At 47.8% G+C, this 26,339-nt stretch overlaps 1 protein-coding gene across 3 annotated transcripts in view; it reads left to right on the top strand.

Annotated features, from left to right (window-relative positions):
* The first annotated feature begins 5,597 nt into the window (after positions 1 to 5,597).
* Positions 5,598 to 26,339, top strand: part of LOC132251221 (protein CLN8-like) — a 31,429-nt gene continuing 10,687 nt past the window's right edge. Inside the window, exon 1 of one of the 3 annotated variants that reach the window (XM_059730124.1) lies at positions 5,598 to 5,706. The gene's annotated coding sequence lies outside the window, so the exon portion shown is untranslated. Of the gene's footprint in view, positions 5,707 to 25,684; positions 26,307 to 26,339 lie in introns of those variants that run through there. The other 2 variants (XM_059730106.1, XM_059730115.1) reach the window with 2 other exon arrangements.

The following is a 26,339-nucleotide window of genomic DNA, read 5'->3' on the forward strand; positions in this document are numbered from 1 at the left end:
TGAGGTATAGGTAAAGCAGATAGCTAAAATCACCAAAACTTAATTTATTAGATTGCTGTTCACCAGTGACATTGCTGGGGAAGGTGTTTTTCCGTTTAGCACTCACTGCTCCCTATTACCAACTTCAGATTGAAATGCAATACAAGATGGGGTAATGTATATAACTAATGAAGAAAGCAAAAGAGAGAATCATGCTTGGGCTCTGTATCTGCCAATGTGGTCCCCACCTTTAAGAAAGGGAGGAGGGAGGACCCAGGCAACTATAGGCCCGTCAGTCTTACCTCAATCCTGGGGAAACTCTTTGAGAAAATCATCAAGGAGCACATCTGTGATGGGCCGGCATTGGGGATGATGCTCAAGGGCAACCAGCATGGATTCATTAGGGGCAGGTCATGTCAGACCAACCTGATTGCCTTTTACAATCAGGTCACAAAAGCATTGGATGCAGGTGCCGCCGGGGATGTAGTCTTTCTGGACTTCAGCAAGGCCTTTGACACTGTCTGCCACGCAATCCTCATTAAAAAACTAGGCAACTGTGGCATTGATGCCTACACGGTCACATGGATTGCGAATTGGCTGAAGGGTCATACTCAGAGGGTGGTGGTGGACGGATCATATTCGACCTGGAGGGAAGCGGGCAGCGGAGTCCCCCAGGGCTCAGTCTTTGGGCCCGCACTGTTCTTTATCAGAGATTTGGTCGACGGGGTGAAAAGCAACCTGTTCAAATTTGCTGATGATACCAAGATTTGGGGTGAGGTGGGCATGCTAGTAGGGAGGGAAAGACTGCAGAAAGATCTGGATAGGTTGCAGGGGTGAGCTAACAAAAACAGGATGTGTTTCAATACTGACAAGTGCAGGGTGCTGCACTTGGGCAGTAGTAACCGGCAGCACACTTATAAGATAGGAAACTCCTTTCTTGAGATCACGGAGGCAGAAAGGGATCTTGGAGTCATCATTGACTCCAAGATGAACATGGGCCGACAATGCGAGGTCACGGTCGGCAGGGCTAACCGGACCCTATCGTGCATCCACAGATGCATCTCAAGTAGGGCCAAGGAGGTGATCCTCCCCCTCTACGCGACACTGGTCAGGCCACAGCTGGAGTACTGAGTCCAGTTCTGGGCACCCCACTTCAAGAAGGATATGGACAACATTGAGAGGGTCCAGAGGAGGGCCACCCGCATGATCCAGGGACAGCAGGGCAGACCCTACAATGAGAGGCTACAGGACCTGAACCTGTTCAGCCTTCACAAGAGAAGGCTGAGGGGGGACCTTGTGACAGTCTATAAACTCACTAGGGAGGACCAGAAGGGTTTGGGGGAGACCTTGTTTCCCCTAGCACCCCCCTGGGATAACAAGGAATAATGGCCACAAGTTGTTGGAGAGTAGGTTTAGATTAGACATCCGTAAGAACTACTTCACAGTTAGGGCGGCTAGGATCTGGAACCAACTTCCAAGGGAAGTGGTGCTGGCTCCTATCCTGGGGGTCTTTAAGAAGTGGCTCGATGCCTACCTGGCTGGGGTCATTTGAGCCCAGTTTTCCTCCTGCCCAGGCAGGGGGTCGGACTTGAAGATCAACAAGGTCCCTTCCAACCCTACTTCTTTGATTCTATGATCTGGTGTCCGGTGTTTACATTTCAATGGAAATCAAATATTTCATTTTTTGTTACTGCAGAAAGTTGAAACCCTGATTAGGGTTCCCAAGAAGTCTATATGTATCTTGTTATTAAAGTAGCTATGGACATTGTAATTTTGTATTCAATTATAGCCCAGTGGGCATATCTACATGTGCAATTAAGTTGAAGCAATAAACTCCGGCACATTTTGCACTGGAGTTTACTGTTCCCAGGTGTACCGTTTGGACATTGCATATGAGACCACAGCATATTGAAACAGGTTGGAGCAGCCCCAGCTAGCAGAGGTCCTGCGGGTTAGCCTGCCAGCCTGGGGCTTCTCCCACATGGCTCAACATGCTTTGGAGGGGCTGAATAGAGCACAAGGGTGCTTAAGTGTGGGGCTAGCCAGCTGACAGTGCCAACACTGAAGCATCCTCATGCCCCCCCCCCCCCCCCCCCAGCCACCTGGGTCGGTATCTATACATATGTTGCTATGTATGAAAAAACTCCACAGCAGGATAGTACTTGTATTTATTTACAAATACTAACCTGCTGCAGATTTTATTAGTTTTCTGCATTCAAATAGGGCCACAATTGTAGACACTGAGAAGTTTACTGTGGAGGTAATTAGGCAACTCATCAGTAAACATCTTGTATAGACGTACCCAATGACATACATTCCTAACTGGTGCAGGATCAACATAAGCAATGGGAATTAACCATCACTGTTGTTATTAACTAACAACATAGATGAATTGTGGCAAGCATGTTTCTGGCCAAAAGAAAAACAAAAACCTGTGATATCTGTATCCCAACTGATATAAATATATGATATAGACAAGGATGCAGTATTTGTATCATGACTGATAGAAAGAGATAGCACATATTGCATTAGTCATATTTTCAATGTATTCAGTAAAAAAAATAAAAAAAACAAACAATTGAACATAAACAAAGACATGACAACCTTTGATAACACTTTATGTGAAAAACCACAACTGATAAGTTGAAGAGTCACTTCAGGCTCAGGAGCCACATTCTGAGTATTGCTGATATAGTCCATCCCAGATATAGCCGAGGCAGCTCACAAATAGCTACAGAATTGTAAGTTGAAGTAATTTTTCAACTATGGCCATGTGACTAGAGCCAGCATCATTTCCAGAGTACAAAGAGTTTGATTTTTCTATTGCTTATAAATCACTGTGGGAGAACTATGTATCAGCATCATCTATGAGTTTGGAAAAAAATTTAGATTTTGTTGACTGGATTAAGGATTTATCCAGCAAAGATTTGCTCTCGTTTATCCATTTTGAGTAGTTCCATTTGAAGCTGGAGAGAACCTCAGCAAGTTCAGGGCCTCAAAATCCTACCAGATCTCCTAAACATTCATTACTAACAGTGTAGGCATACTCACACGTGCACATGCACACATACACACACACACACATCTGAAATCTCTGAAAAGCAGTGGAGACTCCTATAGGCTTTTGTGAGCTTTAGATCAAGTTCTGAAAATAAATAAAAGGGTCTCTTTTTCTCTAATGCACCTTCCTCATTCCTTGCAACTTCTTTTTTCTCTCACCCACCTACCATTGCTTCCTTCATCCCACTTTTATGAATAGAAGGCTAACAACATTTTAGCACTTTAATCTTCAAAAATAAAGCATAGGAAGAACTCCTCATACATATCACAAACTAATGTTACATGCTAGAAAAGACAGAGAAAAATTATGAAAAAAAACTTTGTTCGCCAGGATACAGCAGAAATAGGAATGCCAGGGAGATTGGATATGAATCAGCTGCTAGGTCACATGTTTTATAAACTGTTCCCCTCCCCCACCCCAAACAAGACATTGTGGGAAAATGGTCCTGGGCATACTTGATTTTCTGCATAGGGATTACCACACTGACCTATGAGATCCAGCTCTCCCACTGTTCTCTAGCTAGTTCCAGATGTTTGCCTTTTGACCCCTATGTATGAAAAGATGAAGGGGAGGAACAGCAACATTTGAAAAGCTGTTGTATTCTTTAGTTGACTGGTTTGCTAGTTGGAGGTTACATGAAAGAGGTTTTGCAGTCTGTATTTTAATATTTCTCAAGAATACCTAAAACGAGCAGATAGACTCTTTTTCCATGAAAAAAATAAAATAGTTGTATATAAAAAAGATGTACAAGAATCTCCATCTTTGATCATTTTATGATAATCTGCCCATGTGGGATATTTCTTCCCAACTGTCTGCTTTTAGTTGCAGTTTTCAGTGTCCTCCCTTTCCTCCCATCCTCAGTGAAACTGGAATTAGTCACCAAACTTTAGCTTTCTCTTTCCACACAATAAGAGCAGGTACAAGGCCAATTACTATGGAGTATTTCAGGTTCTACATGTCTCCACTCCCTTTTAACTCACTGCAGTTTGTTAGCTTTCCATAACTTTAAGGTGAAATTTTCAAAGTGCTTCCTTGTCCTCATTGCTTTTGCCTCTATAGCATTGCAATTTTTCAGGTTCGTTGCATTGTGATTATTGTTCCATAGTGACAACTCCAATTACTACTTGAAATAATAACTGTTGAATTTTACTCTAGATAAAGAAGAACATAATTCCTTCTCTTTCATTCTTCAGGGCTACTTATTCAAAGAAATTGTTTATGGCCCTAAAAACGTTGTCTCAAAGTGACCATGCTGAATTTATCAGTAAGTAACCAAAGTTATGAAGATAGGACTTATTATATTGCTTTTAACCAGTGAATGGTTGTTGGCAGAAGCCCCAGAGATGAACTGCGTCCTGAGTTTGTTTGGCAAGCAGCAATTTTGGGTGCCTGTACACATGCAGGGATGCTGCTCTGATGCTCTGTAATTACAACATGTGTAAAGACACCCTTTGAGCTCTTCAGCCTTGTCTCAGCCTGTTTACACAGGAAGGGCCTTATTACATGGTAATTTGGGGTGGCTCCTGGAGCTCTTAACCCCTGGACTGTCCCACATCAATACCTTGTTTAAGCACTCATTATGCAGCTCAAAGTTACACCGCTCTAGGGCAGGATTATCTCTGATCTGCACTACCCAGATCCTGTCCCATTAAGGTGTGTCCACTCCCCAGAGATGTGGTGCCCAAATTGAAGTCTTCCAGTATCCCAGGATCTCTCTCACACTCCTACCTGTAGAGTTCCTAGACTAATGGTATGACTGCTCCAAATTTGAAGCTAGAACTTACACTGATCAACATTTTTGAGGCTCACAGCAAAAAGTATAACAAAGTCCTAACTATTATCAGCTGCCTGAAGTTAAGGGTAAGAGAATTGAGGAGATAGTCAGACAGAGGTAATAAGGGAGGTAGATCTTGAATAAGGGAGGTAGATCTTGACCTAACACAGACAAAGGCTTACCAGCCCCAGAAGAGTTGCTTCATGTATGCTATGATCCTCCAGGCCTTGGAAGCAGTACAATAACATCTGCCTGGACATGCAATCAAACAAATTAACTTAGCTAAATGGCACTGTCACTCAGCAGCACTAATTATCCCACCTGCATAGCCCTTTGACTGTTACTACTCTACTTCTGGTTTAGGAAGCAGCCTACCTGAAGAAGTGCAGCATGTTTGAGGCATGCTGTTGCCAGGGATAGTAAATTTATTGCATAGACAAATAAGTAAGCCCAAGACATTTTTATCCTTAGATTGGAAATCATTTTGCTACAGTAGTTTACATAGAGCTTCACTTGAAAAGAAAATATCATGAACCAAAGAAATCATAAAAATATCTCAAGGATAGATCCACAGAAAAATATGTTTTATTAGTTCTAAAATGGGATTAAATGTCCCTTATGGGAAAAGCTGGAGGAGTGAACATAAAAACAAGTACTGGAGAAACAGGCTATACCTGAAAGATTAGCTGAAACTTCTGACTATAGTTATGAAGCAAGAGCCTAGATATCAAAGCTGATCATTCTTGCCTGGCCTCAACTGTTAAAACATGTCTAGATGTAAAGGAGGAGCCTGAAGATTCAGCTGAAAATGTGTGCATCCATTACCCACACTATCATATTCACTGGGACCTAAGAACAGCAGAAACTTATCATTGATCTCAAACTACAACAGGTATTAATATAATTTATTATTTATTTCCACAGGCTTGATGGAGAACTGTACCACAAGTGGTACTAGATGCCAAATTAGAAGATGAGGGAATCAGAACAGGGAGAGTATAGAGTGGCTCACTGATGAGGGCAGTAATTTGAATCCAACCACCTTTCTTAAGAAATTAGGACCAGGGAGAAGGGGTGGGGGGAGGATATAGTAATGTGTGGTGAGTAGTAAAAGGCATGAATATGATAGAGGACATGGAAATGAAAATTATGGGTTTTGTTAAAAAATTGGAAGAATGAGAATAAGATAATTTGGAGATGAAAGAGAGAACTAGAAGAGACAGAAGAAAGTAGGGGCTAGAGCAACCCTTCTTGTAATAAGTCAGGTCCTTTTTGTTTAAGAGGAACATTATAGACCCTGGGGTAGATGGCCAGGAGGAGGAGGGGACTTTCAATTGGATATCTCAAGAGCATGTTTAAGGGAGAAACTAGGGATTATGAAAGAAAACATGAGAGGTTCTTATATCAAAATTGAAAAAGGGGAGATTAGAAGTGAAACAACAGGATTCTCTACCCTTGAAAAGACGGAATGATTGGAAGGGAAAATGAAGGGTGACTTGTCTAAGCACTATGCCTGATGAGGCATGGATAATAATTGATCAAGAAATGAGCTAGCATTCCCACAATATTTCCATACAATGTTTTGAAGGACTCTATGAGGGAAAAGGAATAGTGGAAAGAATCATCTGACTAGGACAAGCATGGATCCTAGTGGGGTGAGGTAGTGCAGACACACACCTCTGGGTGTGCCACAAGTGAGCTCTTGGCATGTGGTTTGCCCGGAGCCCCTGCTTTCACACAGCTGCAGAGACCAGAGGGTAAGAGCTGCTGCCACTACTCATCCCCTTCTTTCTCTGCTGCTGAATTCAGTGGGAAGGGGAAAGTGGAACAGCAGCAGCATTCACCCTGTGGGCTCTGGAGCTACACAAAAGCAGGTACTGCAGCCGCTGCCTCAGTCGGCTGGTGAGCTCAGAGCTTGCTGCTTTTGCAGAGCCCTGGCAGGAGCCTAATCTGACCAGGCAGTGAGCTCAGAGCTTACTATGCATACATGGCAGTGCCAAAACTGGAGGACTGCATCCCTCCTTGCCCTGTGCCTGAATCCACTGCTGTGTTGGGCTCCCCAAAATCCTCAGCTCTCTGCAGTACCCAGTGAGGTTCCACCAGGTTCAAAGAGAAGCTTGTTTCTTACAGACATTTCACTCTGCAGCAATTATTAGCTCTGAACTAAGCAGTCAGCAAACAGTTTAATTTTTTAAAATAATCTCATCTAAAATTGTAAATTGCTTCACAAAGAATATTAGCACCATTATTCCGTTCTGCAGGGTAGTTGTAGTTAAAGCTGATTAAAAAGTCTAGAAATGACAAGACAGAGCTACCAGGAACTAATGCAGAGCTTGCATAAACTGAATAAACACAAACTGATCTCTGAGAATGAATATATTATGCAGTAAAAACAGTAGCTGAATGGTTTCACATGGCAAGTCTGCAGCCTTTGATTGATGGGGGTTTTTTTTATATGAAGTTGGTATATGTTCCTTAGGCTGCTTGTGTCAGTTAAAATCCCACTGTTTCTATTTAGGGACTTCTGTCACTGCTATGGAACAGTGACAGCCTGCCGGCAGCTCATTGCCACCCCGCAGCCACGGGCAGGCTCTACCAGAAAAAAAAACCAGCAAGGGGCCCACTTTTTTTTTTTCCAGTGAAGCCTGCCTACCTCTCTTGTGGCTGGGGGCCAAGTTGCCCATGGGCCCTGAGCTATGGGGGGCCCCATTCCTTCCCTCTGCGGCAGTGGTGTCCCCCAGTTAGCACTCACCCACTAGCACCCCACCCAGGTGGTCCTGGGGGACTCTGCTACTGCAGAGAAAAAGACTGGGACCCCTACAGCTTAGAGGCTGCACAACCTGGTGCCAGCTCATGCCGGCACTCTCTGCTGAGAGGGAAAAAAAGATAAACGTGGCAAGGTGCTGATCATTTTTTTTTCTCTCGAAACCTACCTGCATTCCCATGGCTTGGGGGTGAGCTGTTGGTGGGCCAAGCAGTGCTTGAGCTGTGGGGAGGTTGGGGGAGATCCAGGTTCTTCCCTCTGCCATGGTGGTGCTCCCCTGGAATCCTCTGGGCAGGGTGCTAGCAGACAGGTGCCATCTGGGGGGGTGCTGCTGCCATGGAGGGCAGGCCCCAGACCCCCCAGCAGCAGCACACCCCCTAGTTGTGGGAGACGTGGGCAGGCTCTGCTGGGAAAAAAAAGCAGGCCCCTCACCACTTTTTTTTTTCCTTTCTCAGCAGAGCCTGCCCACGTGAGCTGCTGCTGGGTCGTGCAGCCTCTGAACTGAGGGGAGGGGTGGAGGGGCGGAGACAGGACCTGGTGCTTCCCTCTGTGATGGTGGTGGCCCCTGTGGCCATCTAGGTGGGGTGCTAGCAGGTGGGTGCTGCCCCAGGTCACAGGCAGCACCCACCAGATCCAATGGTGCATGGGGCACTGTAAGCCTAGGTGTGCTCAGGGAAGCTTGGGCTTGGTGGACTTCCAGCACCCCGTGCACCATCCCTGCTGCTTTCCCACCACCTGGGGCTGCCTGGGAATGGGCTGGTTGGGAGTTGAGGAAGACAGCAGGACAGCGGCTGGATGTGTTGGCAGCCGGAAAAGGTGGTGGTGATGGTACACAGAGCACTGGAAGACTGCCAAGCCTGAGCTTCCGGGAGCCCACCCAGGCTTCCAGCACCCTGTGCACAATCCCCACCACCTTCTCCAGATGTATTGCTGCAATTTGTTATATAGCAAACTAAAATACATCAGAAGTGTTTTACTTTGCTACATAAAGTCATTTAAAGTGAAATATTCCACCGCATGTGTACAGTGTGACAAAATTAAAACATAATACGCTGCTGCAAGTGTAAATGGTGATGCCATAAAAATGGTTAAAAAGGGCAATTAAACCAAGTAAAAGGTCAATTTCATCATGTGTACAAGTGCCCTTAATAGCTAAATTGTGGGATTGTCCTAAAGAAAATGGAATAACTAAGTTTGGATGCAATCATTTGGTTTCATTAGACACCACCCAGAGCAGCCTTGCTGGGTGTGTGCAAGCATTAAACTGAGATTACACATTTAGTAGTACAGCTGAGACCTTGGAAGCAGCTTGGGCACATCTATGTTCCAAAGATAACACCCCAAAGGTTTCTAATATAAAACACATATTAGCTGGTATAACAACTGATCTCAGGGAAGATGAATATTTAATGCAGAAGTCTTTCAAAAATATGTAGCGACTGAAAACAAAAAGACATTAGGGGGGTTTTGTTTTGGTTTTGTTTGTGGGGGGAGGTTTGTTTGCTTCTTTTTTAAGTAATGTCTGGAGTGGAATCTTATAGCTAGGTTGAAAATGTTACTGTGGGAACCCATACCTGTGATGTTAGATCTGACGGTTTGGGGGACACTGCTGGGTTAACTTTTATTACAAGGTTGCTTTTTTATCACTCAGAAGACCTTAATTTGTAATATACAGGAAAGACTGCGTGTTCTAGTTGGGCACATCTTGGGTATTCCGTACATTATGAAGAAGAAAAATGCTCAGACAAGCACTTTCATCTTTTTACATGCTACTCGAAGGGAAAGAGACCATGGTTGCTCTGGATTTGAATATAATAATTGTGAATTATTTATAATAGCACTGTGATGCTTTATAAGCATGTAAAAAGACAGCCACAGCTTTGAGAAGTTACAGTAAGGAAATCTATATTATATTCTTGTAAAGGGACAAAGCAGAAGAAGCAAAAATAGATGAACAAAAAGAGTATGTCTTGTTTAAGGTACTCCCAGAGAAGGAAGTATCTCCCAACAGTTCAGAAAAGACCTTTTGTCTCAGGACCTTAGCAAAGGAGTAGACAGTTGAGGAAAAACCTTAGTCCAACAAATATCATTAGAGGGATCAGATCCATCTTATTACCTAGGTCTCAAGAGAGTGACCACCAGGAGTGGCCCATCAGTTCTCCTTCTTCAGCTTCCTGCTTTTGTTTGGTAGGGCAGGGCATGGGCATGGGACACTAACTCTTTGGATATACCTAGGCAGACAAGGTTCCTTGGGTGAATTTGATATCTTTTACTAGACCAACCCAAATGGTTGGAGAGTAGTCATTAAGCAAGCTTTCAGGTTCAAAAACCCTTCGTCAGGCTAAGGAAGCTTCAGCAGTTGATGTGTGCTCTTCCTGGATGGAATGAAAAGTATATACCTATGCACTTGGACTCTTGGCTAGAGAATGTCCCAGCACCAGGGTCCCTGCCCTGTTACTGAGGGATGGATGGAGCCTAGGGCTTGCAGGCCAGCCCTGCTCCTCTAAACAGGATCATATTGCCAAAGGGAGCCTTAAGTAAAATAGCTACCAATCCCAGATGCAGATAGCAAATGGCAGGCTTGGGGCAGAAGCAGAGGGTAAGGTGATCCAAAAGGACACATAAAGTCCAGGATCTGACCCAGAAGGGCAATCAGACTATAGGAACCAGAGGAGGCAGATCTCCCAGGCAGTATGAGCCAAAGCCACCTATAGCAGGAAGACTGCACCACAGGGGGACGGAAGGAACTCTGCACCTGGAGCAGCAAAAGTTATATACTTCTGACCTTTGTGCAATTAACCCTTACAAGCATAGGTAGAGGGAGAAAATATTATCTGGGGGGCCTGAGTGAAAGCATACACGTCAACCAAAGACTGCAGCACTGGTGTCATCATGAAGGCTTCGGCTTCCACAATCACAGCCTGCTCTTTGGTGAGAGAGGAGGTGTTCTGCTGGGAAGAGGCAGCCTCCACCTTACTCTGCTGGGGAGGAGGCTCTTCTCAGCCAGACTGGCTAATCTGCTCGACCGAGCTTTAAACTGAGCCCACTGGGGGGATTACCGCCACTGCAAGCCCACTGGGCAACATTTGTAAATCCAGCAGGCTAAGGCACTCAAGGGAACCCATCCCTACCCTAGCCCTGGAGCGATCTGTGGGGAAGGCAAGGGCCCTCAATGGGACACTTGCCTGCCTGTACACCAATGCCAGGAGCTTGGGGAATAAACAGGAGGAACTGATCCTCCTGCTAAACAAAAATGACTATGACATCATAGGAATAATGGAGACCTGGTGGGACTCCACCTATGACTGGGCCACAGTTATAGATGGCTATACCCTGTACAGGTGTGATCGTGCAGATAAAAGGGGTGGGGATGTAGCTCTCTATGTCAAGGACAGCTACACGCCCCTGCAAATTGACATTGGCACTTAGGAAGTCTCTGGAGTCTCTCTGGGTTAAAATATGTGGGGAATGTGGCACAGGAGACATCATGGTAGGAGTCTACTACAGACCTCCTAACCAGAAACAAGAGCTGGACCAGGAATTTGCCAGGGAACTGGCTGAGGCTGCACACTTTCAGTGCATGGTTGTCATGGGAGACTTTAACTACCCAGACATCTCATGGGAAGAGCACTCGGCCAAATCCGATCGGTGGCAAAGCTTCCTCATATGTGTGGATGAGCAATGCCTGACTCAAGAAGTCTATGGGCTGACAAGAGGTTGTTGGACATGGTACTGGCCAAAGGGGATGATCTGGTAAGTGACCTAAGAATCAGTGGAAAGCTGGGTGATAGTGACCACAAGCTGAGCACCTTTCCTATCCATCGCAAAGCTGGCAAGTCAGTCAGCAATGCAGAAGTCCTCGACTTTAGGAAAGCTGACTTTGACGAGCTCCGGAAGCTCATTGTTGAGGCCCTAAAGGACCATGACTCGACAGAAAGAGGAATCCAAGAGGAGTGGTTGCTCCTCAAAGGAACGATCCTGACAGCACAAGCGTTGTCCATCCCATCATGGAGGAAGGGTAGCAAAAGGACGCAGCAACCCCCTTGGCTCAGCAGGGAACTTGAGGACCTCCTATGCCTCAAAAGAGAGACTTATAAAGGATGGAAGTACCACCAAGGAGAAGTACTCGGCACTGGTCCATGCCTGTGGACCAGGAAAGCCAAGGCTGCAACTGAGCTCCATCTGGCACACATATCAAGGATAACAAAAAGTCCTTTTTCAGACTTAATTAATCTCCGGTAAGATTCTGGAGAAAATTATCTGGATAAGTTGGCTGAAGGCAACATCCTGAGGGATAGCCAGTACAGGTTTGTCATGGGTAGGTTTCCTTCTATGACCAGGTGACATATCATCTGGACAACGGAGAAGAGATTGACATCATATATCTGGACTTTAAAAAAGCTCTTGATCTGGTGTCCCATGACCTCCCCACAGAAAAATTGGCCAACTGTGGCCTCAGCTTCACCACAGTCCAGTGACTGGGTAATTGGCTCCGAGGTCAGACCCCAGGAGGTAAGTCTGTGGAGCGGAAGGTGTGGGGGGAAAAGTAAGGGGTAGGGGGGCAGATTGAGGCCCCCATAGTGAGGGAGGGAGTGGGGCAGGGACAATGGCTGGGGTGAATGGGGTTCCGGGGATGGGGCATGTCGTGAGACCCCAGGTGGTTCATCCAGGAGTGCAGGGGGGGCTCCTGCCAGTCCATACACTCTGGGTAGGCACAGGGGGTATGTGCCCCCTTGATTTGAGCGTGGGGCAGAGGTAGGCTGCCACTGTGCACTGGGCTCTGTACCCCGCAGCTGCTGCTCTTGAGCTGCACAATGCCATGTGCCTACCACTGCCAAGCTGTGCTATGTCCCCTGCCTGTCCTGTGGATGGCATTGTGCAGCTCCCACACAGCAGTGGCAAAGGCAGCAGATCGCAAAGCCCCAGTGCACAGTGGCAGCCCACCTCCACCCTTGCACAAATCCAGGGGGCACATGCCCCCCCGTGCCTCCCCCAGGGTGCACACAGCAGCTAGAGCCTCTCCCCGTCTCTCTTCCCCCCCCCCCCCCCGCCCCATCCCTGGATAAGCTGCCTGGGCCCTGACCATCCCACTACCCACCTCAGGGCCCCATTCACCTGAGCCCCTGTCCCTGCCCCACTCCCTCCCTCACTGCAGGGGCCTCAATCTGCCCTCCCCCTCCCCCGTCCCTTCCCCTTCACAGACTGAGACTTGCTTGCCCTTCTGGGCAGTGATCCACACCCTGGGCTGCGAGTATCTGAGTCTGTGCCCGCATCTCCCCCACTGCTGCAGCCACCCAGAGCCCATGTCTGGGATGCCCTGTTGCCCTACTCACTGCCTCATGTTTATGGGGGGGCTAAGCCTCACTAGCCCTGGCCTTCTGCTGCCTATGCTGACAGGGAAGCATTGTGTTTGGTAATCTTGGTGTTTTGAGAGCAGATGCTCATGCTTTTGACTAGCGTTTAAACTGGAGGACTGGAGTGGCTGTAAGGGGTGGATTGGAGGCCACTGGGATGTGGCAGAGGCCCCCAACTCAAAGCACTCCTGGGACCCTGAAACCTGGGGTGTTGAGTATGGGAAGGAGTCCAAATATGTTCAGAGGGAAGACTATGATGTGTCAAAGGACTGGATATCTGTCAGTAAAGCCTGAGGAGCATTATTCCTGTGCCCACAGGGGGTTTGCCTAGGAGCCAAGTGGCTCACAGCCATGGCTCAGAGAATGTGAGGGGCTAGACCTGGAACCCAAGAACCTAGGGTCATGGTGTGGTGGACCCCAGACAGAAGGTCCCAGCCAGATTAAAAGTTAACTGAGGCCCAGAAGGGTCTGAGTTCAGATGGGGACCTACCCTCAAACCCACATCTCCCTCCTAGGGGCCTCCCTGTGAAACTATAACATCAAGTTGTGACAGGAAAGATACCTGTGAGGGGGAAGGACCCAGAGAGTCCAGAAGCAATGGTGAGGAGTTCAGAGGCCAATGATGAGCCAGGCCAGGGACTTTGTCATGCCAGCACTGAACATTTTTTTTTGCAGTCCCTAGTCAACTTCCTCATACACCTCCCACCAAAAGTGGTCCATCAGTATCATGCAAAAGATATAGGCAGAATAACAGGCTTATTAAGGCAGAATCTTATACCTCGGTTTCCATATAGGTTCCTGATGTTGAAGATAGGGTTTATGCAGCTGGAAAATGGAACTGTCCCACCTCTTCTGTAATTCCAATTTTTCTTTTCCCCACCATCCATCCATTTTTTCTATTTAAATGTTCAGGTCTTCAGTCTAGGGCAGAGTATTATTCTATGTTTGTATGCACCTAGCCTGCAGAGGCCCCAGTCTCCATTAGTTCCTAGGCATTGATGTAATACAAATAATATTTAATAAAAAGTGTTACTAATTATTAATGAGTAAACAAGTGCATGGCTGTGCCAAATCATTCCTTTGATCATTTTGCATATCTCATGCATAGTTTGCATTGATAGCTTTGCTACTGTCTGATTAAAGTGGGTCTGATAGCTCAGAGCCTAAGGCACAGAAGGACTTAGGCATCCAAGTGTTACTTAACCACCCTGTATATATCTAAATTCAAAATGAAGGTGCTACGATACCCTACTCCACTGCTGTCTACTTGTGGAGTTCTTTGAAGTCCATTGGTACCTAAGTTTCTGAAGTTTCCCAAGTTCCCAAAGGTCTGTTTCTGGGAATGCTCAGAAGTACTTGCATCTTGACAGGGTTAAGCACATCAGGAAGGACATTCTAAGGGTTCTTCTGCCTACATTGCCTTCAGGGCTCCAGCTCACAAGTGTTCTCAGAGCACAGCTACTGGTTGAGACCTGTACAAAACACAATCTGTGGGAGAGGTTGTGCCCCACCCCACCTTCAATCCAATGATACTCATTCAGGATGTAGGAAACCTAGTTCAGCTCTCTGTTCTGAGAGATTTCAGATCTCCCATTAACTCTGGAATGTGGAAAGGGCCTCACTGGAAAGTGCCTTAACCACTAATCAATTTTATATTCTAGAGCAGTGGTCACCAACCAGTGGATCTTGATCCTCTTGTGGTAGATTTGAGAGCCTCTTGGATTCTATCTGAAGGCGGGGGCAGGGGGCGGGTGGTGCTGAGTGCCCGTGTACATGCAGGCATGTGCCCCAGCCCAGCAGGTCAGTCCATTGGGGAGGAAAGGGGTGGGCGCTAGATTAAGGCCAGGGTAGAGGTGGGGTGGTGGCAGTGCACAGTAGACCCTGGGTTGCTTTTGAATGCCAAAGGTGATCACCTTTGTTCTAGAGTGTCTGGGATGCTCCTGCTGAGTATTAATTGGGGCAGAGCAGTGACTAGAATGCACATCTCCCATTTCCCAGATGAATACCCTAAGCAGTAGCCAAGAGTCACACCCACTCACCCTTTTCTGGTCAAAGGAATGTTTGTTTATTCCAATGGCTTTTGTGAATCCCAGTTTTAGACTTCTAATTCTCTCCATCATGAATGATGTGTGCCCCCAGAGGCTGGGGGGGCACTCAAAGGTGGCGGTGGCGAGTGGGGAGCTCCTGTAGGCAGCCACGGCACTGTTAGCAGCAGGGGCGGAAGGCGGGGTGGAGGCGAGTGGTGACCGCCTGCAGGTGCTGCTGGCAGCATTGGCAGCACTTTCGCAGGGAGTGTGCTGCCAATCTCAGGGGGGACACGTGTACCCATGTACACCCCCTACATGTTGCTCTCCATGGACTACATGAAGGAGTTTAGAAACTCAGGCCTCTAAATTCAGCTAAGAGATGTGTGGATCTAGCTTCGTCTTGTTCCTCAGTAGAAATCTGCACTCAAAATGTGAACCTGAGACAGAAGAATCACATTTTAGTGATTTTTAACTGAAAAATCAGAAGAACTGTAACAGGGAATCTTTGCCCTGTTACTAGAAAGTGGCATGACCCATTTATGAGCAGGGTTTGTGTGGCACAGTCACAGGCTGGGGGGGGAGCGGGAGGGGGTTAAGGAATAGCCCTGTGGTGAAGTCAGCTGACAGGGAAGGCATATGACCAGAAAGGGGCAGGAGTTTAGTAGTATACAAGCCAGACCTAGGAGCAGGGAGTTAGACCAGAGAAGCAGTAGGGTGAGGAAGCCTTGCTGTGAGATGACTGCTACTGATGACTGCCTGGCAGGGAGCTTTTGGAGTGCAACCAGAGGGCAACCTGGAAGAAGGGTGGTAGGCAGGTGGTGGGCTGGGGGTTTGTGTTGCTACCATGAAGTCTTAAATTTTGTTTTGGGTTAACCGGTGGTTTGGGTGGGATTAGAAAGGGATAGTTTAGAGAGAGTACCATAGCAAGGGAGGAGGGGGAGTGGGGCGACCACCTGGGCACTGAAGTGAAGGGGTGCCAACAGGCATTGCCCATCCAGGATGGGGTGTGGGGCAGAGCTGCAAGTGGTTCATTTGGGGGGCGCAAAGACAGCTGGAGAGCGGCTCCCACTGCTGCATGCATTCCCAGGCAAGCATAGGGAGGGTGCATGCCCCCCGGATCTGTGCTTGGGCCGAGGGCAGGCTGCCGCCGTGGGCTTACCCCAGGCCCCAAATTTCCTTGCTGCAGTACTGTCTAGAGGTCCCATTAGTGTCTGAGTGGCACATGATTGCCTTGAGCCCTGCAGCTGGGTGGGAGTCCCACAGACAAGGGCCACTGGGGCCCAGAGCCCAAGAAGGGACAGAGATAGCTGGACCTTAAGAGACAGGGGGGAAAGAGCCTGGCAGGGATGAGGCAGCTTTTAGGGCAGTGGTTCCCAAACTGTGGGTTGCAACCCCAAATGGGGTCACAAAAACAGTGTATGGAGTTACGATAAATAAAATCACTTTAATCCAGGGGTGGGCAAAAAACAGCCATCCAGGCACTTTCATCTGGCTCACGGGTACCCACCAGTTAATTGTATCCTGCCCAGCCGCATGCCTTGCTTCCACCCTGGTGTGCGGAAGGGCCCAGCTCAGCCAGCACGCAGCTTCCAGGCAGGGCTGCTGCTGCCACTGCTGCAGCCATTGGGGGACCTGTTTGGCTTCCCCAGCATCCCACTCCCTCCAGGCACCAGGTAAGAAAGAGGTGGAGGTGGGTGGAGGGGGAGCTGCAGCTGGGTGAGAATATGGGCCTGGGATTGGTGGCAGCATGGTGCCTGTGCCCAAGGGGCAGCAGGAATGCAGAGCTTGGGTAGGCAGGGTGTGGGTGTGAGGAAGGGTGGGGGCATTTGGAGACTCCCCTACACACTCCCCCCTCCCCCCCCCCCCCCGCAAGCCGCACAGCCCCTGCTGCCAGTGGCAGCAGCAGCAGCATCAGCAGGCGCTGGGTGATCAGGGTGCTTGTGGCTTGTGCAGGCATTACCACCCAGCCACTCATGGCTCTGGCCAGTGCTGCACTTGGTGGCAAGGAGCACAGCCAAGCCAGCCCGCTTCTATCGCACAGGGTTCTGCATGGCGCACGTGCAACTCTATGTCACTGGGGGTAGCCCCACACAATGGAGCCAGCTGCCTTCTCTGCCCCTGCTGGGCAGGTTCCAGGACTCTACTAGAAGTGGAGTGGAGCCCTGCAGCCTGCTTTCCAGCAGTCCTGGGACCTGCATGGCAGTGGAGGGAATACAGCCAGCTCCATCAAGTAGAGCTTCCCCTGGTGGCATGGAGCTGTATGTGTACCACGCGGAGTCCTGCATGATAGAGGCAGGCTGGCCTGGGTGCGCTCCTTGCCACCATGTGCAGCACCGGTCAAAGCATGGCCATGGGCCATGAGCACCCTGAGCTGCTGCAGTTGGTGGCAGGGTTGGGGGTGGGAGGGGGAGTTCCGACATCTGCCCACCCTCCCTCGCAAACCCCACACACCCACATTCTGTCCCCACAACTCCTCCATATATATATATACCCTCCCAACATACCCTATGTCTCTCCACACGCACAGCCACACCCCCTCACAAAAGTACTTTAAAAACATAAATTTTCATATTTACATGCTGCATTATATGTTGTTCTATAATATGCAAACTTTAATAATTATATACTGAATGTTGTTGTTATGCTTCTTTATTGCTGTTTTATTTTTGTTGGCATCTGGGATCCTGTGAACTTTCAAGTGTTAAAATTCATAGATTCATAGATATTAGGGTCGGAACGGACCTCAGTAGCTCATCGAGTCCGCCTTCCTGCCATGGATAGGAAAGAGCGCTGGGGTCAGACGACCCCAGCTAGGTGCTTGTCCAGTCTCCTCTTGAAGACCCCCAGGATAGGGAAGAGCACCACCTCCCTTGGAAGCCCATTCCAGATTCTGGCAACCCTTACTGTGAAGAAGTTTTTTTCTGATGTCCAACCTAAATCTGCTCTCCTTCAATTTGTGGCCACTGTTCCTAGTTACTCCAGGGGGTACCCTAGTAAATAGAGTATCTCCTATTCCCTGCTGCCCTCCCCTGATGAATTTATAGGCAGCCACAAGATTACCTCTCAGCCTTCTCTTGTGAAGGCTGAAGAGATCTAGGTCCCTCAGTCTCTCCTCATAGCATCTTGCCTGCAGGCCTCTGACCATATGAGTGGCCTTCTCTGAACCCTCTCAAGATTCTCCACATCCCTCTTGAAATGCAGTGCCCAAAACTGGATGAAAAATGGGGTCATATTGGAAAACAGTTTGAGAAGCACTGCTTTAGGGCATCACAATGGTCCGCCGTCACCTAACTTGCTACAGGAATCATTTCTACTTTTCTTTATTAATGTCTTCTACAATTGGCTTTTGTACAAAATTATGCAAGGTTAGAAGAGTCTCATAATTAGTGTGTGGCTTCTGATCTCCTGATAAGATTTTGTCACAACCCTAACAGTTCCTGTTCTACTGAGAAAGCAAAATAAAAAAGTTAAAATTAAGCAACAGTATCTGTAAAGAAAGAAGAAAAACTGTGGTTGAACTCTTAAGTTACAAATTTTAATTATCTCCATTACACCTGACACTTGCAGTATTTAGATTTAAAATGGTAATTTCTGCAGTATAATGATTTAATATCCATTTTGGTACTTGCTCTAACATATAAAGCACAACAAATTAAAAAAGAAAAGACCTTGTCTTTAACATTCTTATTAACTTGATTTTTATACTCAGTACTGGAATTACTCACTGCATGTAATTAGCTAGAAAAGGTAGGTTTTGAAAATAATACAAGTCCTCTACAAAAATAAATGATATCAGATTCCTCCTTGGTATAATATATTAAAGCTAGTGGTAGTCTGACTCATAAATTGTGTTGTCTTGCTATTCTTTTTCATAGGAATTTTGGGAAATGTTAAGTAGACGGAAGTGTGGAAACTTTTATTTTTCCTGGCTGCTCTGGTTCAAAATGCAATTTTCAGATTTTCTGATTTAACATGTAGTATACTTTGTCCTTTTGAATACAGTGTATACTAGACATTAAAAGAGTATTGTAGTGGTTCAGGGCAAAAAGGCAGGGTTTTATTATAGTAATAAGGTATGTGATATGAATGGAAGTTAGTTACTGAATTTTAGCTCCTTAAACATGTAGCTGAATCAAGTAAGGAATTTCGCAAAGAGCAAGGAAACAGAAGGAAGCACAAAGCAAAAGGTATTCAGCAGTCTGACTCTTTCAAAGGACCAGTATTTCCTCCTTTTATGGTATTACACAATAAATACTACCTTGCTCTTTTACATAACATTTTTCATCCACTAAGCATTTTCTAAACGGGTAAGAATCATGAGAAAACTAATAGTCCTGTGAATAACTCTACACTTGTTATAGTAACCAGTCAAATAGCAACATTGTCCTCATCTCCTGATACATTTCAGTGCAGGCTAGGAAATGGTCTGGAACACATAGGATAGGAATAGTGGTATTCCTTAAGGAATATAATAGAGCTGGTGGGTTTTGTACTCATGCATATTGGATCATAGAAAATGAGGGATGGGAGGGACCTCAGGAGATCCTCTAGTCCAGTTGTCTCCAACCTTTTTAAGTAGGAGACCACTTTTGGCATTTAAAAACATCCTAAGATCTACCACGCACTGCCACCACCTTAATCCCAGCAGGTAAGTCTGTGAGTAGGGCAGGGGGAGATTGAGGCAGAGGGAGAAAAAATTATTTGAGGGCACACCTCCCCAGCAGGTAAGTCCCACCTGGCCGAGGCGCCACTCAACTTACCCCTGCTCCCGGCTCTGCGGCACTGCCCTCACCGCAGGGGCCTCGATATAGCTCCCACCCTTCCCCTCCCCCACGGATGCACTTGCTGGGCTGGGATGTATGTATGCATGCATACAGGAACCCAGCCCTTCCCCACCCCCCTGCCTCAGATAGACTCCAAGAGGCTCTGAGATCTGCCAGTGGATCAAGATCCACTGGTTGGTGATCACTACTCTAGTTCAACCCCCTGCTCAAAGCAGGACCAGCCTGAACTAGATCATCCCAGGCAAGGCAGTTTTATAGTTGGTAGGATCAGAAGGGACCTAAGCAGGTCATCAAGTCTGACCCCCTGCCATGGGCAGGAAAGGATGCTGGGCTCAAACGACCCAGCTAGGTGATTGTCTAGCCTCCTTTTGAAGATCCCCAGGGTAGGGGCAAGCACCACTTCCCTTGGAAGGCTTTGTCTACCCAGGTCTTAAAAACCTCTAAAGATGGAGATTCCACAACCTCCCTGGGCAGCCTGTTCCAGGGCTTTCCTACCCTCCTGGTGAGAGGGGTTTTTTTCCCCCTAATATCTAACCTAAACTTCCCTTGCTACAACTTGAGAACATTGCTCCTTGTTCTGTCACCACGGAGAACAGATCCTGCTCAGACAGATTGCAAACTTGACAGAGATATTTAATTAACCCCTTTTGACATTAAATATACACCTCATGCTTTATGGGTAAGGACCTACTTAAATTGCCCTTTCACGTTTTTGCAGAAATCATGAAAAATTGCAATATCCACAAAAAAATGGCTTTGGCCATGATTCCCTCGGAATTGACTCCTCCCCTCAAAAATGCTTACCAGAATACAAAGATAGCATGACAATCACTGCACCCATAGAGCTTGTGATGTGAGTGAGAACTATTGAGAGGCTGAGCTAGCGATATAAACTAAGTGAAGGTGCCAGTCAGGAAAGCAAAAGTGTTTCAGCACCATCTTTTAAGAAGCCAGATGAATAGCAGCAATGCTGCAGTCTGAAGATTAGTGAAAAATCCAAAAAAGTAAAATACTTTTCAGTTTAGGATTGTGTAACACAGTTCTCTGTAGGAACCATGCATTCCTACAGAAAATTGGTGGAAAATTGTTTTGTTCATCTTGTAACGTGACTGAATGTGTTGAGGAAAAACAGCATTGATCAGCATTTAGAGTCTGAATAACATATAAAGCCTTCAGCAGTGGCTGAAGGTCAGAGCAAGAAACAAGTGATAATGTCCTCAATGTTTAAAATAATGACTGAAAGCAGTTTAACAAAAAGAAAAGCTACGTTTGAGCTAGTGGAGGCATTCACAGCTGCCAGCATACCTCTGGAGAATATGAATAATTTGAAATTAAGGGACTACTTGAACAAGCACATGACAAATGCTGGCAGTTTCCCATGTGCAAACAAGCTTCACCAGAATTATCTATCAGAAGCTTTGCATGTTCATTGTACAAAATCTGCATTAGCAGAATATGAGTCAATCTTAATTGTAGCAGATGAAGCAAGAGATGCCCAGAAGAGCTATGTTCTCCACATTTTATTTGGACTTGGGACCTGGAAACACTGTGACCTACCTGTTTTTCAAACAGAACCGGTTCAACTTGTCTGTTAATTTTTCAGCTGTAGCGCAAGCTGAAGTGAAGGCTGTTGTAATCTATGGCTTAACATTTCACAAGATCTCAGAATTTCTGTCTGACAGTACTATGTATGGCTGCATCCAGATGAATGTGGCCATGAGGTATGTGGTATGGCGGACAGATACTCCACGTTCAGGTGTTCTCCACGCTACAAGGGAGCAGCGTGTGTGTGTGTGTGGGGGGGGTTGGATATCCAGGGGTAAAAAGAACCCATACAAAGAAATGGAGTGGTGCACACAGGGGCAGTGTGTGCTGCTCAGAACCGGAGCCTGGCCATGTGGAGCCATGCTCCAGATGCTGGCCAGGCTCTGAGTGGCAGGATCACCACTGCTGTAGCCCTGGGAGGCCCCCAAAACCCCAAGTAAGGCTGCTGGGGCCAGCCCAGTGCTGGGGCCAGCCCAGTGCTGGCCCCAGCCTCACCTCCATCCCAGGTTACCTGCTATATGCGAGAAGGCACATAGCACAGGTGTTCCCCAGCGACAACTAGTGGTGGCAAAAGGTGACCTGCTGCTAGTGGTCCCCAGGGAGCCAAATGTCCATGCTCATGTGGATGCAGCCTATATGTGTAAAGCTTTCTCTGATGTGCTCCATGGAATGATGCCCAATGTAATTCATGCTATCTGCCATTCACACATTCTTTCTTTAGTAAGTGATATCTATAGCACACATTTTCCTGATATGGATAGACCGGTTTCCTCTTTTTTTAAAAAGCATTCAAACATTATCCAGGCTATAAGCTTTGACAGAGGGAGTCCATCACCAAACAAAGCAGGATCTAAATGCAACTGTGTCACTTCCACCAGAACCACTGTTTACAAGGTGGAATTCATGGTTTAACACAATTTGTTACCATGCAAAAATATTAAGTACTACCACAGTGTACTATATTTCATAGAATTTTTAGTGTTGGAAGGGATGTCAGTAAATCATTGAGTATGACCCCCTGCCCTGGGCAGGAAAGAGAGCTGGGGTCAGATGACCCCAGCAAGGTGCTTGTCCAATCTCCTGTTAAAGACCTCCAGGGTAGGGGAGAACACCACCTCCCTTGGAAGCCCATTCCAAGGTAACCGTTACAGTGAAGAAGTTCTTCCTGATGTCCAATCTAAATCTGCTCTCTGTCAGTTTGTGGCCATTGTTTCTAGTTACCCCAAGGGGTACTCCGGTAAAGAGTATCTCCTATTCCTTGCTGTCCCCTGCCCCCCCCCCCCCCCCAATGAATTTGTAGGCTGCCACAAGATCACCTCTCAGCTTTCTCTTGCGGAGGCTGAAGAGATCCAGGACCCTCAATCTCTCCTCGTAGGGCTTACCTGCAGGCCCGTAACCATCTGAGTAGCCCTCCTCTGGACCCTTTCAAGGTTATCCACACCCTTCTTGAAGTGCAGCACCCAACACAGTACTCCAGCCGCAGCTTTACCAATGCCACTATAGAGGGGAGGTATCACCTCCCTGGATCTGTTTGTGATGCACCTGTTAATGCATGATAAAGTGCAGTTAGCTTTACTGATCACTTCATCACATTGATGACTCATGATCATCTTGAAGTCTACTAGAGTCTACCCTCTGCCTGAAGAAGGGTGTTTGTACCCAAAAGCTTGAAAAGAAACATTTTTCCAACTATTTAGTTGGTCTAATAAAAGATATCACATTTACCCAAAGAACCTTGTCTGCCTTTGTCCTTAGTGTTATTAAGTACTACCACAGCGTACTATATTTCATAGAATTTTTAGGGTTGGAAGGGACCTCAGTAAATCACTGAGTATGACCCCCTGCCCTGGGCAGGAAAGAGAGTTTACAAAGGTGGAATTCATGGTTCAACACAGTTTGTTTATCATGCAAAAATATTAAGTACTTAGTGTTAGACCCTGACTCTATGCGGCGCCCAACAGCTAGGGAGATGATGATTCAATTGCTCATGGGTCCTGTTACTCATTAGCCAGAGCAAGCAGGGAGCAAACTCTACTTACACACGTTGCTTGCAACAGCTTTATTCAGAATGGAGATGGCTTCGGGCAAAGGTCCCCCCAAAAAATAGCAAACAGGGGACCGACCTGCACTGAACTATAGTTCTTTCCACATTTATACACTTTGATTCACATTCATTAACATTCACTCCACCTCTGTCCCTCCTTCTGTTCCACCCATTTCGCCTCCCATCTCAAGCTTTGCCTCTGTTTACTGTTTAGTTCATTAACATGGAATTGCCTATGCATTTTAATCATTTACATGTCTTTTTGCTATGAGTGCATGTCTAACGCCTTCACCCCACTTCTTCAGTCAATGGGCAGATTTCGGAGGCTTCTTTACCATTCACCCTTTTGCATATGTTCATCTCAGTTACTGTGTTATCTTCCGCATTCCTATCTGTTTTTCTGTCCCAAATTGTACCATCTTCCACATTCCTAATGCTTCACCTCATTCACAGCACACAGACTCGCACAGACTTACTTGCTGCTTTTTCAGAAAAATGGTTAATACAGTTAAGATGGTTACTTAGCATAAGCAAATGACTGGCTTAGATATCGTTCTGCCTCGTGGTTAGCAGCTTTTGCTAGGCCACAGGTTAAAGCCTTGTATTCAGCTGCAAATCCAGTGCTCCCCAAGATCCAAATATAGTCACCCTAACACTTAGGCCAGGGATTTTCAATCTTTTTGGGTCACTGGACCCCAGGCGGCTGATCGAGATCGAGAAGGAAGGAATCCCCTGGTGGCCAGTTAACACGTGGGGGGGGTCCCCCAGCAGCCAGTCAGCAAGTGAGGGAGGGTCCCCCAGCAGTGCCCACTGCTGAGTACCCCCTGAAGCCATGCCAAGTACCCCCAGGGTCCCTGGTTGAAAACTCCTGACATAGATTAACATGGCTACAACCCATGAGTTTGAAATCACACCCAGAACACAGTGTATGCTTAAATTATGCAATCTCTTAAAACAGAGCAACTTTGAAAATCAAGTTAAGTTAGTGGCTGAAAATGAGATCTGATTCATGGAGCTCCTAACATGGTTTGAAATTCAGCAGGCCATGAAAAATCCTTTGTCTTGCTGTGATTTAAGTAGAACCCTACTTATGGGTATCTTTCCTGAGGGCTTATTTTTTCCCATTCTTGGATGCATTATTTTTTCCCATTCATGGCTTTGGGCATAGTCAAAGTCAGTGATTTCCAAAGAGCATGCCATGGAACACCTAGTGTACCAAGCCAAGCCAGGTGAGAGCAAGCCAAAGTGAACCACACGATCCCTCTGTGGAAATGAGGTAAACGCTTTCCTCCCCCATTCAGCACCGTGCCTGCCTCAGCTACTCCAGTGGTGCCTGCCCCTAGTCCTCTGGGGACTGCCACAACTGCTGCTGCCTTGCTTGTGCCCAGGCAGCCTCTGTGCCAGCCCCTTCCCTCCCACCCCATGATTCTAGCAGCATGCTCTGCTACCAGGAGGCAGGTGGGCAGATGCAGACAGAGCCATGCTTTGTGGCCCAGTTGGTCTCCTCTACCCCTCCCATGCTTTCAGAGCCTTCAGAAGGGGCTGCAGGGTGGGTCAACAGTATTGGACCCCACAGGAGCAGCCTCAGCCCAGGGAGTTGGCCATGGGGGGCACGTGCCCTCAAGATCTGTGCTGGGCTCAGGGCTTGCCACCCTGCTGGGAGTCCTGTGCCGCCATGGTGATGGCCCCCACCCTCCCCACAGCAGCTGAGTGGTGGCGGTGTGGAGTTATGCCGGTAGGCAGGGGACGTGCAGCTTGGGGGCGCTCCGGGGGAAAGACAGCAGGGGAGGGGGCCTGCATCTGCCCCTGCCCTGCTCCTGCGGGCTGGATAGGGATCCAGGCATGTGTCCTGCCTTTCCATTTTAAAAAGGTGGTCACCCTAACCCAGAGAGGCTGCGCAGTCTCCATCCTTGGAGGTTTTGAAGCCCTGGGCAGACAAAGCCTTGGCTGTGATGAGCTGGTTGGAAGGTTTTGGCAGCATCTGAAGCCTCGGATGAGGGTGGAGGAAGTTTGCCCGTAGTAGGATCACCGATGTTTCTGCACTGACTCACGGATTTGGAGTTTGTTTTCGATAATTTGGCTTGGAATCTGAACAATTTAAATATTTTTTAAAGGGTCCTTTCTCAGCTTTGAGCTGGCTTGTCGCACTAGAGGTGACCTCCTGAGCTCCCCCACTTCCCGCCTATAACCCAGCAGCGGAGGTTCCCGGGACGCTAGTCTCCTCCCCCCGTCCTCGGCGCACAACGCGCATGCGCCAGCTGCACCCCGCTTCCCGAGGCCGCACACGTGACGCGCTGCGCAGTCGGGGCTGTGGGGCGGAGCAGCCCAGCACCGCCTTCTGCTCCGTGATTGGTGTGTTCCGCACCCCTGCCCCCACGGAGTGGGCGCGTGGTTGGTGCCTGCCGGGCGGAAGCGCTGCAGGGGGTGCGCAGCGCCGGGACTGGGAGTAGGTGCAGGCGGCCGTACGGGCCCGGCGGTGAGTGGTCCCCGGACGTGCCCTCCTCTCCCGGACCTCCCTCTCGCCCGGCGGCTGCTGTGGTCACAGCCCCCCGGCCTCTGAGCGCTGACTACACCCGGCCTGGCCCTGGCAGTGCGGGAGTCCACGCCCGCTCCTCTGGATGCTCCTGCAGGGGCCGCGGACCTGGTGCAGGGGAGGGCAAAACCCCAGTCCCGGTCCGGCCCAGTTTGCCCACGGGGTGAAGTTGCTCCCGACCCCCACGCTGTGCTGGGCAGCCCCTGAGGAGCGGGGCTGGACCAGGAGCCTCGAGCTTTGGCGGCAGCAGGTGCATTGGCGGGCTGAAGCCAGAGCTGCACAACGGGCAGTTAGTTGCACTTGCTCTGAGCGTCTGTTTGAGCAAGTTTGGAGTCTGTGCGTCACCCCTCCCTCCCGCATCCCCGGCTCCTAGTGATGCCCTGGAAGGCAGCGGTGGGTTTGTCTGCTTCGGATGCTGAAGTAACCACACATCGGCTCAGGGTATGATCCTGCACTGCCTTTATTCTTGTGAGC

The sequence above is a fragment of the Alligator mississippiensis genome, chromosome 1 (genome assembly GCF_030867095.1).
Source record: "Alligator mississippiensis isolate rAllMis1 chromosome 1, rAllMis1, whole genome shotgun sequence".
NCBI lineage: Eukaryota > Metazoa > Chordata > Crocodylia > Alligatoridae > Alligator > Alligator mississippiensis.